General features: G+C 47.4%; 1 protein-coding gene across 1 annotated transcript in view; it reads right to left on the bottom strand.

The window, feature by feature from the left end:
* The window catches only part of TTLL11 (tubulin tyrosine ligase like 11), a 229,112-nt gene that overhangs the window by 111,408 nt on the left and 104,151 nt on the right, over positions 1-13,553 (bottom strand). The window lies entirely within an intron of this gene.

The raw sequence follows: 13,553 nt of genomic DNA, 5'->3' as shown, positions 1-13,553 counted from the left end.
TAATAATAATTACCATTTATTGAACTCTGCACTCGGTGCTGTGACAGGCATTTTGTATAATGACAGCAATAAGGGTAATTGTCAAATAACTATCACTTATTATACTTATGTTCCATCATTATGCTACAGATTTATGTATTTTTATTCATTTAACAATCACAATAATTCCGTTAAAAGCAGTTATTATTATTCCTTGCACTTTAAAGATGAAGAAACCGAGACTTTGAGAAGTTAAGTAACTACCCCATGTTTCACAGTGGCAAGAGGAAAGAAAAGTCAAGATTCAAACCCAAGCCCACTGGATTCTAGAACCCTTTGTCGCCTCTACAACACTACATCTCCATTTATAAAAAAGTATTGCTCCAAGTTCCAGTGCCAGGAAGGACATTTACAGATCCAAGGACAAACTAAATGGGGCTAAAATGACCTGTTCCCTAGAAATGTCTTAGACTCCTCCACGGTTTTGGACAAAGTTACTCTGCCACCAAATTTCCCCCAAAGACAAATAGAGCTCATGGCTCAGGATAATCAGATAATGCTGAAATGGGAAGTGGATCAGAACTACAAAGAAATTTGGGAGTGAAACACAACTTGTCTACTGTATTTTTTAAAAATACATTTTAAACTAGTCACGAGGCCAGGAAGCATTCATTTCCATTTGCGATAATGAAATGGCTAAAATCTGCAACCTGTTGTATTTACTGATCGTGAACGATGCATTCCTAGAAGGACCTAAGTTCGAATCAGTGGCCCCACGAGCTGTCATGTTACAGCGCAAAACCAAACAAATGAGACAGAAATGTTGCTGTTGCCTAGAGAAAAAATTTTCCCCACCACTTGCTCTGTGGTAGGGGAAGGCTCAAATACATCTAGGAAGAATACATCTAGGACTTGGCCTGCAAACCAGCTGGAAGAGGAAGAAGAGAGGAAAAAATCGGCAACATTTCCCCCTCGTTGGAAGAACCATTTCAAAGGGGGTGGGTTGTGCCTTAAAAGTTAGATTTTACAATCATTTCATATTGACTCATCTTTTTTTTTTTTTTTAAGATTTTATTTATTTATTTGACAGAGAGAGCGAGAGAGCACAAGCAGGGAGAACAGTAGAGGGAGAGGAAGAAGCAGGCTCCCCGTCAAGCAGTGAGCCCGATGTGGGGCTCGATCCCAGGACCCTGAGATCATGACCTGAGCCGAAGGCAGACGCTTAACCATCTGAGCCACCCAGGCGCCCCCATATTGACTCATCTTAAGAAGGCTGCACAGAAAGGCAGGGAAAGGAAACATTAAATAAAAACGTGAATTTATGCAGTGTTTCTGCTTTGCCTTTTCAATCCTGTGGTCGTATGCAACACCCATGAGTAGGGTTGTATCACTGGCCAAAGTGTTTCCAGTGGCCTCCCTCCCCAGGGGCCTCGTCCATCTCTTTTGCATAAGGATGAGTCCTCCTGACTACCCAACTGAGAGCACAGTGCCAGACGCCAACAGGGGCGGAGGGTCTGGGGTGGACACAGGCCCAGGGTTGGCAGGCAAGTGGTTCTCAAAGAGTTGGGTTGTGCCTGGACCAGCAGCATCTATATGACCTAGGACCCTGTAAGAAATGCAGAACAATCAGAACGCTGGGGGTGGGACTCGGCCATCTGGCCTCAAACAACCCTCCCCTCCCCCGGGATGGGGGCTCCTAACAGGCTGCTAAAGTTTGGGAACCACCCATCTACAGACCGTGCAGCCTCGCCCCTCTGCCCCTACTCAGTTGTGGGCTCTCAGGGCCTGCCTCTGAGGACTCTGCCTCTATCCAGCCCTATAGCCCGTACTGGCCTCAGCAGAGAGCACCAGTAGAATGGGGCCTGGGGTGGGGGGGCTTGCTGACTCAGACCCAGAGTCCGATGCCCAGCTGTGCCATCCCAGCTACCACGCTGGGATTCTAATAGGGCTGTGGTTCTATCTCAAACTCCAGGCTATGTGGCTGAGGCCTGGTCACTGCCCCTCTCTTCCCACCCCCAGCCCCCACCCCATGCCCAGGGGAGGCACTTATGCTCTCTGTCCTTCCCAGGTTGGCTGGATAGCCTGAAATCAGAAGGCTCCTCCTGCCACCGCACAGGGACTCCGCAGCACTCTGCCGTAGACTCCCTCCACTACCATGGAATTGAGAACCCTGACCCAGATTATAATTTGGGCTGCTGGCCCCGTCCCGCCCCTCCCCAGCCGCTCGCCATCTCCCCCAGTTTCCTGGTTTTGCTCCTTCCTCTCAGCCTGCCACTGAGACCCCAGGAGAGCTCATGGCCAAGCATCCCCGAGATAACTAAGCACCCCCACTTAAGAATCTTGCAGAAGATACTGCACTTCGACCTGGCAACCAGCCCCTGCCCTGGGCTCTCCGCTGGAGAGGGTCCTGCTTCAGCACAGCTCTGGCCGCCCCCCTCCTTGTGGGGCAAGGAGTCCTCCAGGCCAAGCACACGTGCCTACATGGGGTCTGTGCCCCACAGCTTCTGGTACCCAGGACGCTGTTGTCCCCTCCTAAATGGCCGAGTCCATCCTTTCAAGGGCCAATGTGCTTCTGGTGTGCTCCCCCAAGACCTGACGGATAGCCCAGTTGACCCGCTGGGGGTGGGGCTTGGTGCGGACAGAGCTTAGGCGTGAGACCTGGGGAATCTCCTGACCCCTTGCAATGGTGGGCGGAGTCAGGAGTGGGAAGAGGAGGAGGGGCTGGTAGGAGGCTCAGATCTCAATGTGTACTCTCTCTCAGGCCCCACTAACGTCAAGGGCAGGCCTGCATGCAGGCTGACCACAGGTTTCATGTACACAGTAGGAACTCAAGAGATGCTGTGGAATGAGTGTACCTGGAGACCTGCTTTGGTCCCTATGTGATCCTTGTAGCCACCCGTTGTCGCATTGTGCAGAGGAAGACACGGGACTCAGAGAGGTCAGGCAACTTGCCCAAGATCACAGCCTGGAACTGAACCTACGTCTGTTTGATCCCAGAGCTGGTGCTCCTTCCCTGCTTCTGGCCAGTTAGCCTCGGCTTGAATACTTCCAGCTACATGGAACTCACTACTCCTTTGGGTCAACCTTTATCATTTCAGGCCAAGTAAGGTTGTTTTTTTTGGTTTGGGGTTTTTTTTTTCCTTGAGCTTAAATAAATCTCTCTGCATATCTCCTCCCTGTTTCCTTGTTCTGCCCTTTGGGGTCTGTGGGTTTATCCCTCTCCCACACAACCACCACAACCATGCAAGCTAAAAATGGACATGCCGGCCCCTGGGGTCTTTTCTTCTCCTCCACCCTTTCCTCTGAGCACGGGGATGTCCAATCCCACTTCCTAACCAGGCCTCTGAGGATAGATTCTAGTCGCTCTCCCTTACGGAGCCTTGGAGAGGTCCTGGTGTGCAGAAATGCACCTGTCAGGAGCCGGGGGCTGGCAGATGTACGCACACAGGTAAACGTTCCCATCGCTGGCCATTGCCACCTCCCCGATGCGTAGACTCCCAAACCCCAGGCCTGTGGAACGTCGCCTGGTCTCTGCAGGGGCTAACCAACCTATCCCCTTTCTTGAGTCCTCCTTCACCCTCACGGCTTATCAGACTCATCCTGAGTCCTATCCCCTCATCCTCCTAAATACCCAGTGGCTGCAACATTTCCCTCCATCCCCACCACTGACACCCAATGCACACAACCACCGTCTCAAAACTCTCAGCTGCCCCGCGCCCACGCTCGCCTCGCTCCAGTTTGGTTTTCCTGCTGCGGCCGAATCTCAGCATGCCGCCCTGCTGTTTAAAACATTGCTGGGGGGACAAAAACAAAATGTGGGGCCTGACCCAGTAGGTCCGGCAGCATCTGGCCCTGTCTCCTGACTCCCTCCGTGCTTACGTGCTATAATCCAGCCATGCTGGGCTTCCTTATTTCACCTGTAAAACTGCTCTAGCACACATGTGGGATAGTGCGTAAGACAGATGTGTGCACTTACAGAGAAATTCCAGCACTTACTGGGCCACCGCCTGGATGAAGAATTAGAGCGCGGCCGGGGTCTCTATTGCCCACCTGTGTCCCTCTCAGGTCACACCCTGTCTCCCCATCCCTCCCCAGAAGTAACTCTCCACAGCTTTCACATCCTGTCCTTGCTTTTCTTCATGTTTTTGCCACTTAGGGTTACATCTCTACAAAATACAGTTGAGTTTTGCCTGTTTTAAATTTTATTTCATTGGAACCATACTGTAGATATTCTTTGGCTCAACATCCATATCAATGCACAGAGGTGTGGCTCACACATTTCCATTGACATAGAGCACTCCAGTGAGTGAATATCCATGATTGGTGCATTTCTGTTGGGGGACAGTAGACTGTTTCCAGCTTGGAGCTCTTATGAGCCAAGCCGTTGGAGTTCTGGACTCCTTTCTGTGCCCCGAGAGCCCCATGGGGTCCTTGTAGGGACTTGTTTTCTCTGCCCAGGCCCCTCTCATGGCCTCCATCCTGCTCACCTTGCTGCACCCTGCACCGCGCAAAGGCTCAGGGGCACGGCTGACCCAGCCTCGAGCACAGGACCACATGGAAAGATCCCTCGACACTCACTCATTCATGCACACATGCATGCACTCATGCATGTGTTTGCAGCTTCTCCGGGCTGGCCCCTGGTGCTGCAGAGGCGTGGACCATCCGGAGGAAGAAAGTGATCCTCTCCAAGCAAATGAAGACATCCACCCCACCCCCCCATCCCCCCCCACCCCCGACTGGGAGTGCACTCACTGAGCAGCTGAGCCTCACTGTGGCTGTGAGCGCCCCCAGAGGGGGGTGAGCTTGGGGGTGGGTCCCAGGGATCTAAGTTGCTCAAGTCCCACCTCTTCCCACCCCTTGACATTAGCCTTTGTGGGGAGGGTTGCCAGGGGCTCTTTTGCTATTGAAAATGAAGCAAACAATGGAAATTGAATAAAAAGGACCGAAAGCAACTGGAGAATATTGCCCACCATTGAGTGTGACATCCAAGGGCTTTCAAATGATGACTAAAACTGGCTTTAATTTTGATCTTTCATTTCTTTTAACCTAGCAGATAATTAGAGGGAAATCAAATCCATCCTCGCAGCCAAAGATTAACCTGTCACCGCTGGAGCTCCCTTCCCACTTACTTTGCCCACCTCTTCCCACTTACTTTGCCCACCTCTTCCTTCACGCTGTTTTTCCCTTAAAAAAGAAAGTCCCCAGGTTACACAAATTGTTTGGTTTATTTAAATACACTCAGATTAGACATTTCCCGAGACAAACAGTCTTTTAGGAATAAGCAGCATTTTTCTCTCCCTCCAAATTAAGAAGTTCTCATTGCTTTGCAGCTTTAGAAACAACCTATTGCAAACTCCTTGTTACAGATGAAGAAACCAAAGTACAGAAAGGGGAGGATGTTCTGTCCCATTTTCAGCTGTCAATGGCAGTGCCTGGATTCACCCCAGAGCATCTGACTCCGGGGCGCCCACTCTCACCCACAGCACTCTCCTACCTGTGCGTTCAAAACATGAGTGGGTCTCCTCTCCTGCTTCCTCAGGGGCTCCCTCCATGCTAAGACAACATCCCAAATTGCACACACAGCTTTAAGCACAAGATGCTGGAAATAAACTAAACATTCCCCAATACGGAGGCTGATTCTAATCCAGCCGCTGATGCAAACGATGCTTTTCCCCCCAAGCACGAAGGTGAAATTGCTATCATGTACAAAGGAAAAAAATAAAAACAGCACACAAAAATTATATAGATCGGATGGCCTCACCTATAAAACAAAATAGAAGAACATACTATTTTTATGAACTAAAAAGTTAATAAAGGTTAACTCTGGGTACTTGAATCTGAGGGAGATTTTTCTTTCATGCTATACACTTTCCAGTATTTTCTAATTTTTCTTATAATAAGCACATACTAACTTTATAATGAGAAAAAAAATTAATAGGAAGTGAGTAGCAGAGAAGAAGCCTCTGTCCTCTCCATCTAAGGGCCCTTTTGGAAGCATGACTGGTGGTCCTGGCCTGCCATGAACCTCTCCAGCCCTGCCTAACCCCCACCCCCCACCTGCCCACCTCCATCCTTCCTCCCCAAAACTTGTTTTCTCTTTTCTCACCAAATCCAACCCAAGGGAACATAAGCCCCACCTCCCTCAAGAAGGGTGCCTTGACCACTCCAGGCCAGCTATTAGCTGAATTATTGGAAACTGCCGTTCTTGTAGGTCCAGAAAAAAAGGTCTTATATCAACCATTTCATGGGATTCCCCCTAATCCTTGGCTCACCCTGCCTTCTTCTGAACTGTCCATAGGTTTGCAGTCTGGGACGCACAGCCACGCACAAATAAATTTCTGTCTGGTCTTGTTCTCTCTTGTGCCATGTGTAGATCCTGCTGTATGTTGATGTTTTCCACGCATTGGCTCCCATTTTATTCATTCTGGTTTTGAGCATTACTGGAAATGAAGTAACCACCTAGCTGGCCACAGAGCTTCCTCACAGGAGATAACCCATCACTCATACACACCTACTCCTATTCAGTACTTAAAGATAAAAAGACGAGTCCTGGCCCAGAGTTTACAGTAAAGGCCTGAACCCACCCAGGTAATGATATGATAATACCCGGTGGGCACACATCTCTTTCGTGTGCTAAATAGTTTCACCTCCATTCTCTTTCAAGGCAAGAGCTAAGCAGACCTGGCATTCCCTTGCTTTCATTCTTGGTTTTATTTCTGATGAGGAAACCAGGTGCAGGAAAGTACAGTGACTTATCCAAGGCCAAGAAGAACCGGTACCAAAACCTCAGTCTCCTGAACCCAGGCCACACTGCCTCCTTCCAAAAAGCTAACAACTCCTCATTTAAAAGCACATGAACATTTAAGGCTCACTGAAGCAACTCCTAAGGAAATCTCCAAATACATTTGCTACCCCCACCACTACCTGGAATGACTCTGGAAGGGCCCCCGCAGAATTCCGCACCACCCCATAATGGTGCCTCACTGGCCATATGCTTGTCTAGTGTCCCATCTGCTCCCAGCTGGGGTGAGAGGGACAGCGGGCCTGCCTGCTGGCAGAGGGGCTCGGCTCCTGCCTAATGGTCTCTGAAATGACACTCTTACTCAGCTCAGGAAATTCCACCTTCCCCATAAGTCTCGGAAATGGTTCCTGCTCAACAAACTTCACGCAAAAGAGGCTTTTACTGGTTACTTCTGACTTAATGTTTAAACACTTTCAAATGAAAGAGAGTTGTCTGGTTTTATTTCTTGCCTGTAACATAATGCACTTATCATTAGCCGTTTCCTGACTCTTCTTACTTGAACAGCACACACATTTTTCTAGTTTGCTGACTGCCATCCAAAATGTGGGACGTTTCGAGGTACAGAGGGCTTAATGTATCTTAAAGCCGCAACACCCCAACCTTGGACAAACTGCTCCAGCTCCCTGTGGCCTCTGATGATAATAGGACTGTTGGGGTCCTCAACTGCTTGAAAACATAATGAAATTCCTGGCCTTCTCTCCAGGAAAAATATACAGATACACAAAATTTTATGTAGTTAATGGCCTCGCAGATACCGCGGATTGAGAACAAGCTTTGATTTTCTTAGCCTGCCATTCAAGGCCATCCCCCTCTGGCGTCTGGGTCTTCATCTGCTTCCCCAGCAACACCTCCTCTCTGTGAATCCACTTCATCCACCTGCCTTTCCAGCTGATTTGAACTCCTTAAGTTCCCCCAACAGAGCCCTGTGACTTTGTTTCCTCCACCAAGGACATCCTTCCATTTGTATGTTTCAAATATTACTCATCTTTAAACCTTAGTTCAAATGCCACCTCCTCCTAGCCAGATTTTTTTTTTAACTCTTCTTATCAGTAAATAATCTTTCCTTACAGTTTTCTCCCTTGGCAATCTGTCTTTTCCTTTAGGGCACTTCGTACTTTCTACCTTACAGATTCATTTGTATGTGTGGGTCTTGCCTCTCCCATCGGCCTGTAAGCTAATTCACTTTTGTAAGACTTCTCCCTGGCACAGAGTAAGTCAGTAAATACTCTAAAAGCCAATAGCTGGTTCTCTAATCCTTGCATGGTGTCAATGACATGCAATAAATATGCAAATATTCGTCTCTTTCTGACCCAGACTCCTGATTTACGTGAAATCTTCAAAGGGGCTCGGGGTCAGTGTGTGCTGATCTGTAGGGTCTTACCACAAAGGAATCCTTAGGAATCAATGAAACCCAGAATTTCAGCAAAATGTCAGCTGTACAAGCAAGATGGGCCATTGGTCAGGACGGTTAGATGATTGTTCTGAAGGACTGTTTGCAGAAGAGCACTCTCTGGTAAGAAAGATGGCATCCCGCATTCTTGAAGACATGTTTAGTCTAGACATTTTAGGAGTCTCTCTTCCCTCCCATTGAAGAGATTTCAGTAGGATATACTGCCAGTTTAAGTGGCAGGGGTCTGGGCTTGGAGGACCTCTGGTTCATGTGTTTTTGATATTCTTCTCCAGGACAGGACAGAGTTACATTCCTTGGTCTTGGTACAAAGCCCCAGCTGTGAAACTGAGCCACTGGGAGATTCCTTGGTCTCATTCCTCTTAGAATGTTCCACCTTTATCCCAGATTCTATGTAGAATCAACTTAATCTGGGGATTCATTTAATTTATTGGCTCTAAACATGGTGCAGGATCTGAGGGATATGCTTGGACTCAAGGTGAGAAGTGAAGCCTGAGCTCCCAGTGAAGCCTTCAGAGGACAAACCTCTCTGAATCTGGGCAAAAGCGGCTCGGACCAGCCTGAGTCCTCCCCTTTTAATCCACCAGGTTGTTGCTGTGATAGAAAGTAAGCGAAACTGGGAGAGGGCGGTGAGATGTTGCTGTGGGGAAAGGCGCTTCTGTGCCTTATATAAGCCGTGTTCCAAAATACAAAAGGCGCTTCTGAATAAGAGATGGGCCAGGCCGTCTATATCACAGCTCCTGGGCACTACGTGGCAGCACGATATCGAAAAAGTCCCCTCCGATTCCTCCAAGCCTGTCTCTGGCTTCACTTACACTTCTCAGGGGTCCTAAGGGCTATGCTTCCTGAGAAAGGAACCTGGTTACCAGAAATACTTACATTCCGGAAAAGGAGAAAAATACCAGTAAAATGGCTCCCCAGGGCAAACCGACCCTCCAAAAATGAATCAGTTGATGGAACAAGCACTTTGTTTTTTAAATAATCAGGGAATACAATTTGTTCACTTCTGCTCTGGATAGGAGTTTTAAAAAAGATTAGGCTGCCCAAATCCCTTGAGCAAAGGAAAACTCTCCATTGATTTTCCTGATTGTTTTTTTCTCCTTATCTTACAAGCTTAGCTTTGAATGGAAGGCGAAGCTGGAGGTCAATGGAGCAACGTGGCAAAGCGAAGTGGACATTTGTGTCAAAGTCAGGAAACCAGGATCCGGTCCCCATGCTGCCTCTAACTAGCTTTGTGACTTCTTCGCCTAGGTTTTTGTCTTGTATGATTCACATGTGCAGAACCATCAGGTACATTCCTCAGATAGACTGCCTCAGAAGCTGGTGACTTACCTGTCACCACCAACAGAACTTCAAAGCCTGACTGACCACTTGGTGGGCCTAAGAACTGGCATTTGTCTAATGTCTTCAGATGTCATGAGGCTCTCTCCTCGGTGTCACTTCATATGATGACCATGACAATCCAGCCAAGGAGATACCTTGATTCCCATGTTAGAGACCAGATCAGAGAACAGGGCGCCTTGGCCAAGCTCATAGGACAGTGACGAGAGGTTAACAACATCCCCCAGACCAGGCTGATGCCGCACTCAGTGCCTCACCAGGACATAGGCTGCTCGTCTGCAGGACGCTTCAGAGGGAGATTCTGGAACCAGGGAGCTGACTGGCATGATGGTTTCTATCTCAATAAAATGAGGGGGTTGAAGTAAACCAGGAATTTTAAAAAATTTCTTGTAGCAGGAAAGATTCTTTGCTCTCAGATGAAATCTACAGAATGCCGAAATATAAAACAGTTCATTGCTTCCACCCAAAGGTCCACCAAGTGACAGATGGATAATATAACATGGTATATCCACATAATGGAATATTATTTGGTCATAAAAAGGAATAAAGCACCGATACATGTTACAACATGGGTGGACTTCAAAAACACGCTAAGTGAAAGAAGCCAGACAAAAATACTGTGTATTGTAGGATTCTACTTATACGAAGTATTTAGAATAGGTATATCCAGAGTCAGAGAGTAGGTTGGTGGAGGTGGGAATGAGGAGTGGCTGCTTCATGGGTATAGGGTTTCCTTCTGGGGTGACAAAACATTTTGGAACTAGGGTGGTTGCATAACATTGTGAATATACTAAATGCCATGGAATTTAAATAGCTAATTTTATATTATGTGAATTTTATCACCATATATGTGTGTGTACAGATATATGATGTTTCCAGAGTCCCAACCCATTAGCCTCCCCTTTCCCATGTCCCTTCAGTGCCTCCAAAAAAACCCTACTATGTAAATCAGAGTCACTAGATATTATAAAATGTATCAGAGTTCAAAAGAGTTCTCGTATGACAGCTATTTTATTCCTTCAGGGGCCAAAGCTATTTTCTCCTAATCCACAAAGAAATATGCCCGGGCCAGTGACATCTTGCTACTTGGAAACAGAATGTTCCATTGGCAACCAGCTCCAATGTCAATTCTAGTCCACAGTGACCCAGCAGCTTCAGTTTTAGGATGTCACTGGTTTTCAACTCAAAATTCTGCTTTAAGTATACGAGAAAAGATATGATAGCTAAGCTTTAATTTTGTTTTCTCATACTCTAGTAGAGAATTTTATTGTTGAGTAGTGAACTAAGCATTTAAGTGGCTACTATTTATCGATAGGTTTCCTGTTTCATTTAAATGCCATTTCATAGAAAAGGACACCAAGGCTCACACAGCTCCACAACATCCCTGAGGTCAGAATTTGAATCTGATATCTTCGAGCGAGGCTCCAGTTTGCCAAGATAGGTACCAGCAGTCACAATTTCTTGTTCCCCTGGAAGGCATGGGGACTGCTTTCAGTCCCACCAGGAAACTGAACCCAGCCCATAAGCCCCTGAGGTGTGGACACAATGTGTGGACACACATGGACACAATCCCCCTCCATACCTTCCCGAGGAAGTTCAGAGGCATGAAGAGGTCAGGACATCTATCTACCATTTTTCTTCAATCTATATGGGGATAGTGAAGACTCACCTCACTGGTCTTGCTGACAATCTGTACTCAAGAAGGAATTAATGAGGGACACTTCAGACTCTCTTTTGCTAAAGAGTTGTAGCGAAAGGCTAGGGTTTCATTTGTTTTTAAAGCTTTAGGTCAGATCCTATTTAAACACAAAACACTCTGGTTTCTAAAGCTACCTCCCAACCCAGAAGTCTATGTGATGTTGTTTTCTGCAGCTGGAATGACATGGCCTCAGCTTTGGATACATATGATTCAGCACTACAACACGGCATTTTCTGTGGGCCTAAATACATTGCTTTTTCAAGTGATTCTGAAACATTTCTACACAGAGGAGTTGAGGATAATTTTAGCCTTTTTATCTGCATGATAAAGTTACCAAAATGGTAATAATAATTCTTTACATATAAATGTACTTTACAGATTACAAAGTACTTTCGTAGACAATCATTGTTGGGAGTTTTTTAAGGTGAAATTTAGGAAAATTATCAGTAAATGACATTTGGCTACTAATATGCACCCTTGTAGGTAAGAAAAGGGGGACCTAGAAGGGTTTTATATTAGAATCGAGGTCAGGTTCTAGAAGGTTTAACTGTTCCTGGTTATCAATAAAAAAAAAAAAAAAGCCCATGCTTCAGTTAAAACCAGCTTCTGCTACTTATGATTGGTAAGTTGTAAATGTCTTTCCCATTCTTCCTGTGGTCCTGTGCCCCCTCGCTATTCAGTTTTAGATCTACAGCTCACAGAGATGATCCAGAATGCCAGGTGTAGGTAAAGCAAAACACCTAAACCAAGAAAAAGAAAGCTAATCATGTTTCGGTACCATTTAGCGTGAAAATACAGTGATCCTCTTCTATCTCTTCCTATTTTTGGTGGCCACACAACGGCCTTCGAATTTGTTCCCACCAACACAACTGGAGCGCTCATGTGTCAAGGTCATCTTTAAAGATCTGTACTAGCTTGCCACACTGACATGGACAGCCCCCCAAGCCCCCCCCCAGAGTGCCGTACAGTCAGTCTCTCGAGACCTCATCTCTATCAGGGAGATCAGTAACCCTCGGAGAGTAGATTAGTTTTATTGCAATGAACCTGACCAAACTGCCCTCCGTCTGCTGCCTCCCCTTAGGGCTGGCGGAAGAAAGCCGTCGCGTGCCCGGACGAGTGGTCGCGCTCCCAGTTGCCGTGGCGTGTGAGCCACACCGAGCATGCGGGGGACCTGATGGGACGCCACTTTGCAGCTCTAATCGGTGGGAGCCACGCCTGGCAGGACTGGCCCGATGGGCTGCAGGTGAACGTTCTCAGCCAAGTCTTGCCAGCAGGCGCACTCTGTGCCTCATGCGGTGAAGAACGCTCCGGAGGGGCGCTCAAGCGAGCAGCCACCGTCCAGCCGGACTCAGAATAAGACAAACACTCCTACAGAGTGACATTTCCTGCCAGGCAGCGGCACTCAACCTCGGCTGCTCGGTAGGATCCCCTAGGGAACCTGGAAGACTTATGTGGCCAGGCCTCCAGTTCAGGCTAATTAAAATCAGTGTCTCTAGAAGTGGGGGCCCTCACACTGGTGTTTATGATGGTTCTAGTGCGCAAGCCAGGGGAGAAGCACCACCGCAGAATATTCTAACAGTATCTCTGGCGTGAGCCCAGTTCGTGAGGTGGAGGACCTGCAGAACACCGCTTGCTCAGGAAGGGGAAGCCAGTGTTCCCTGCAGTCTTGGACCGTGCTGACAAGGGCTTTATTTGTCTGCGAGCGTTTAGGTCAATCTGATCTGCCGGGGGTACAAAGAGTGCTATTTGAAATGCCTGTCTTTGATTTTTCTGCCTCAAACAAGCATAACGATATTTACTTAACCCATACTTTGTGAGAGCTAGGAATTTGACAAAAACAAAACAAACAAAATACCCAAATGAGATGCCGCTCATTTCAGGGGTGATTCCATGGAGGGAGGGGCGGGGCACCCACTCCCACCAGCATCCCGGCCAGGGTAACCTGCCCCGGGGTGGGTGGGACAGAGAGAATTATACTGCTGTAAAGATGATAGAACTTCCGGAATTTCCTTAAATTGGCTCTGTGAACGTTGAAACAAAAAGCTTATAATGCAAGAGTATAAGCATCACGAAGAAGGTAAAAAGGAAATGATCTTTATCACATCCAAGTGGCCTGTGGTCCTCTCCTTGGCTTTGTTTTGCTCTCTCCCTAGGCTTGAGCATTTCCAAGAGAAGCACTATGTCACCAATAGTGGGTGAGAGGAGATCCCATCTCGGGGGGTGGGGCGGAGTGGGTTTGTGGAAGAGACTCCCTAGATTCAAGTAACAATCAGCTAAAAATTCATCAGCTGAATCCCAAACGTCGGATTCATATATATATCCAT

Source organism: Mirounga leonina, unplaced genomic scaffold, assembly GCF_011800145.1.
Source record: "Mirounga leonina isolate KUSES-001 unplaced genomic scaffold, KU_Mleo_1.0 Mir_170, whole genome shotgun sequence".
NCBI lineage: Eukaryota > Metazoa > Chordata > Mammalia > Carnivora > Phocidae > Mirounga > Mirounga leonina.
The sequence above is the reverse complement of the archived record's forward strand: the minus strand, read 5'-3'. Positions and strand labels throughout refer to the sequence as shown.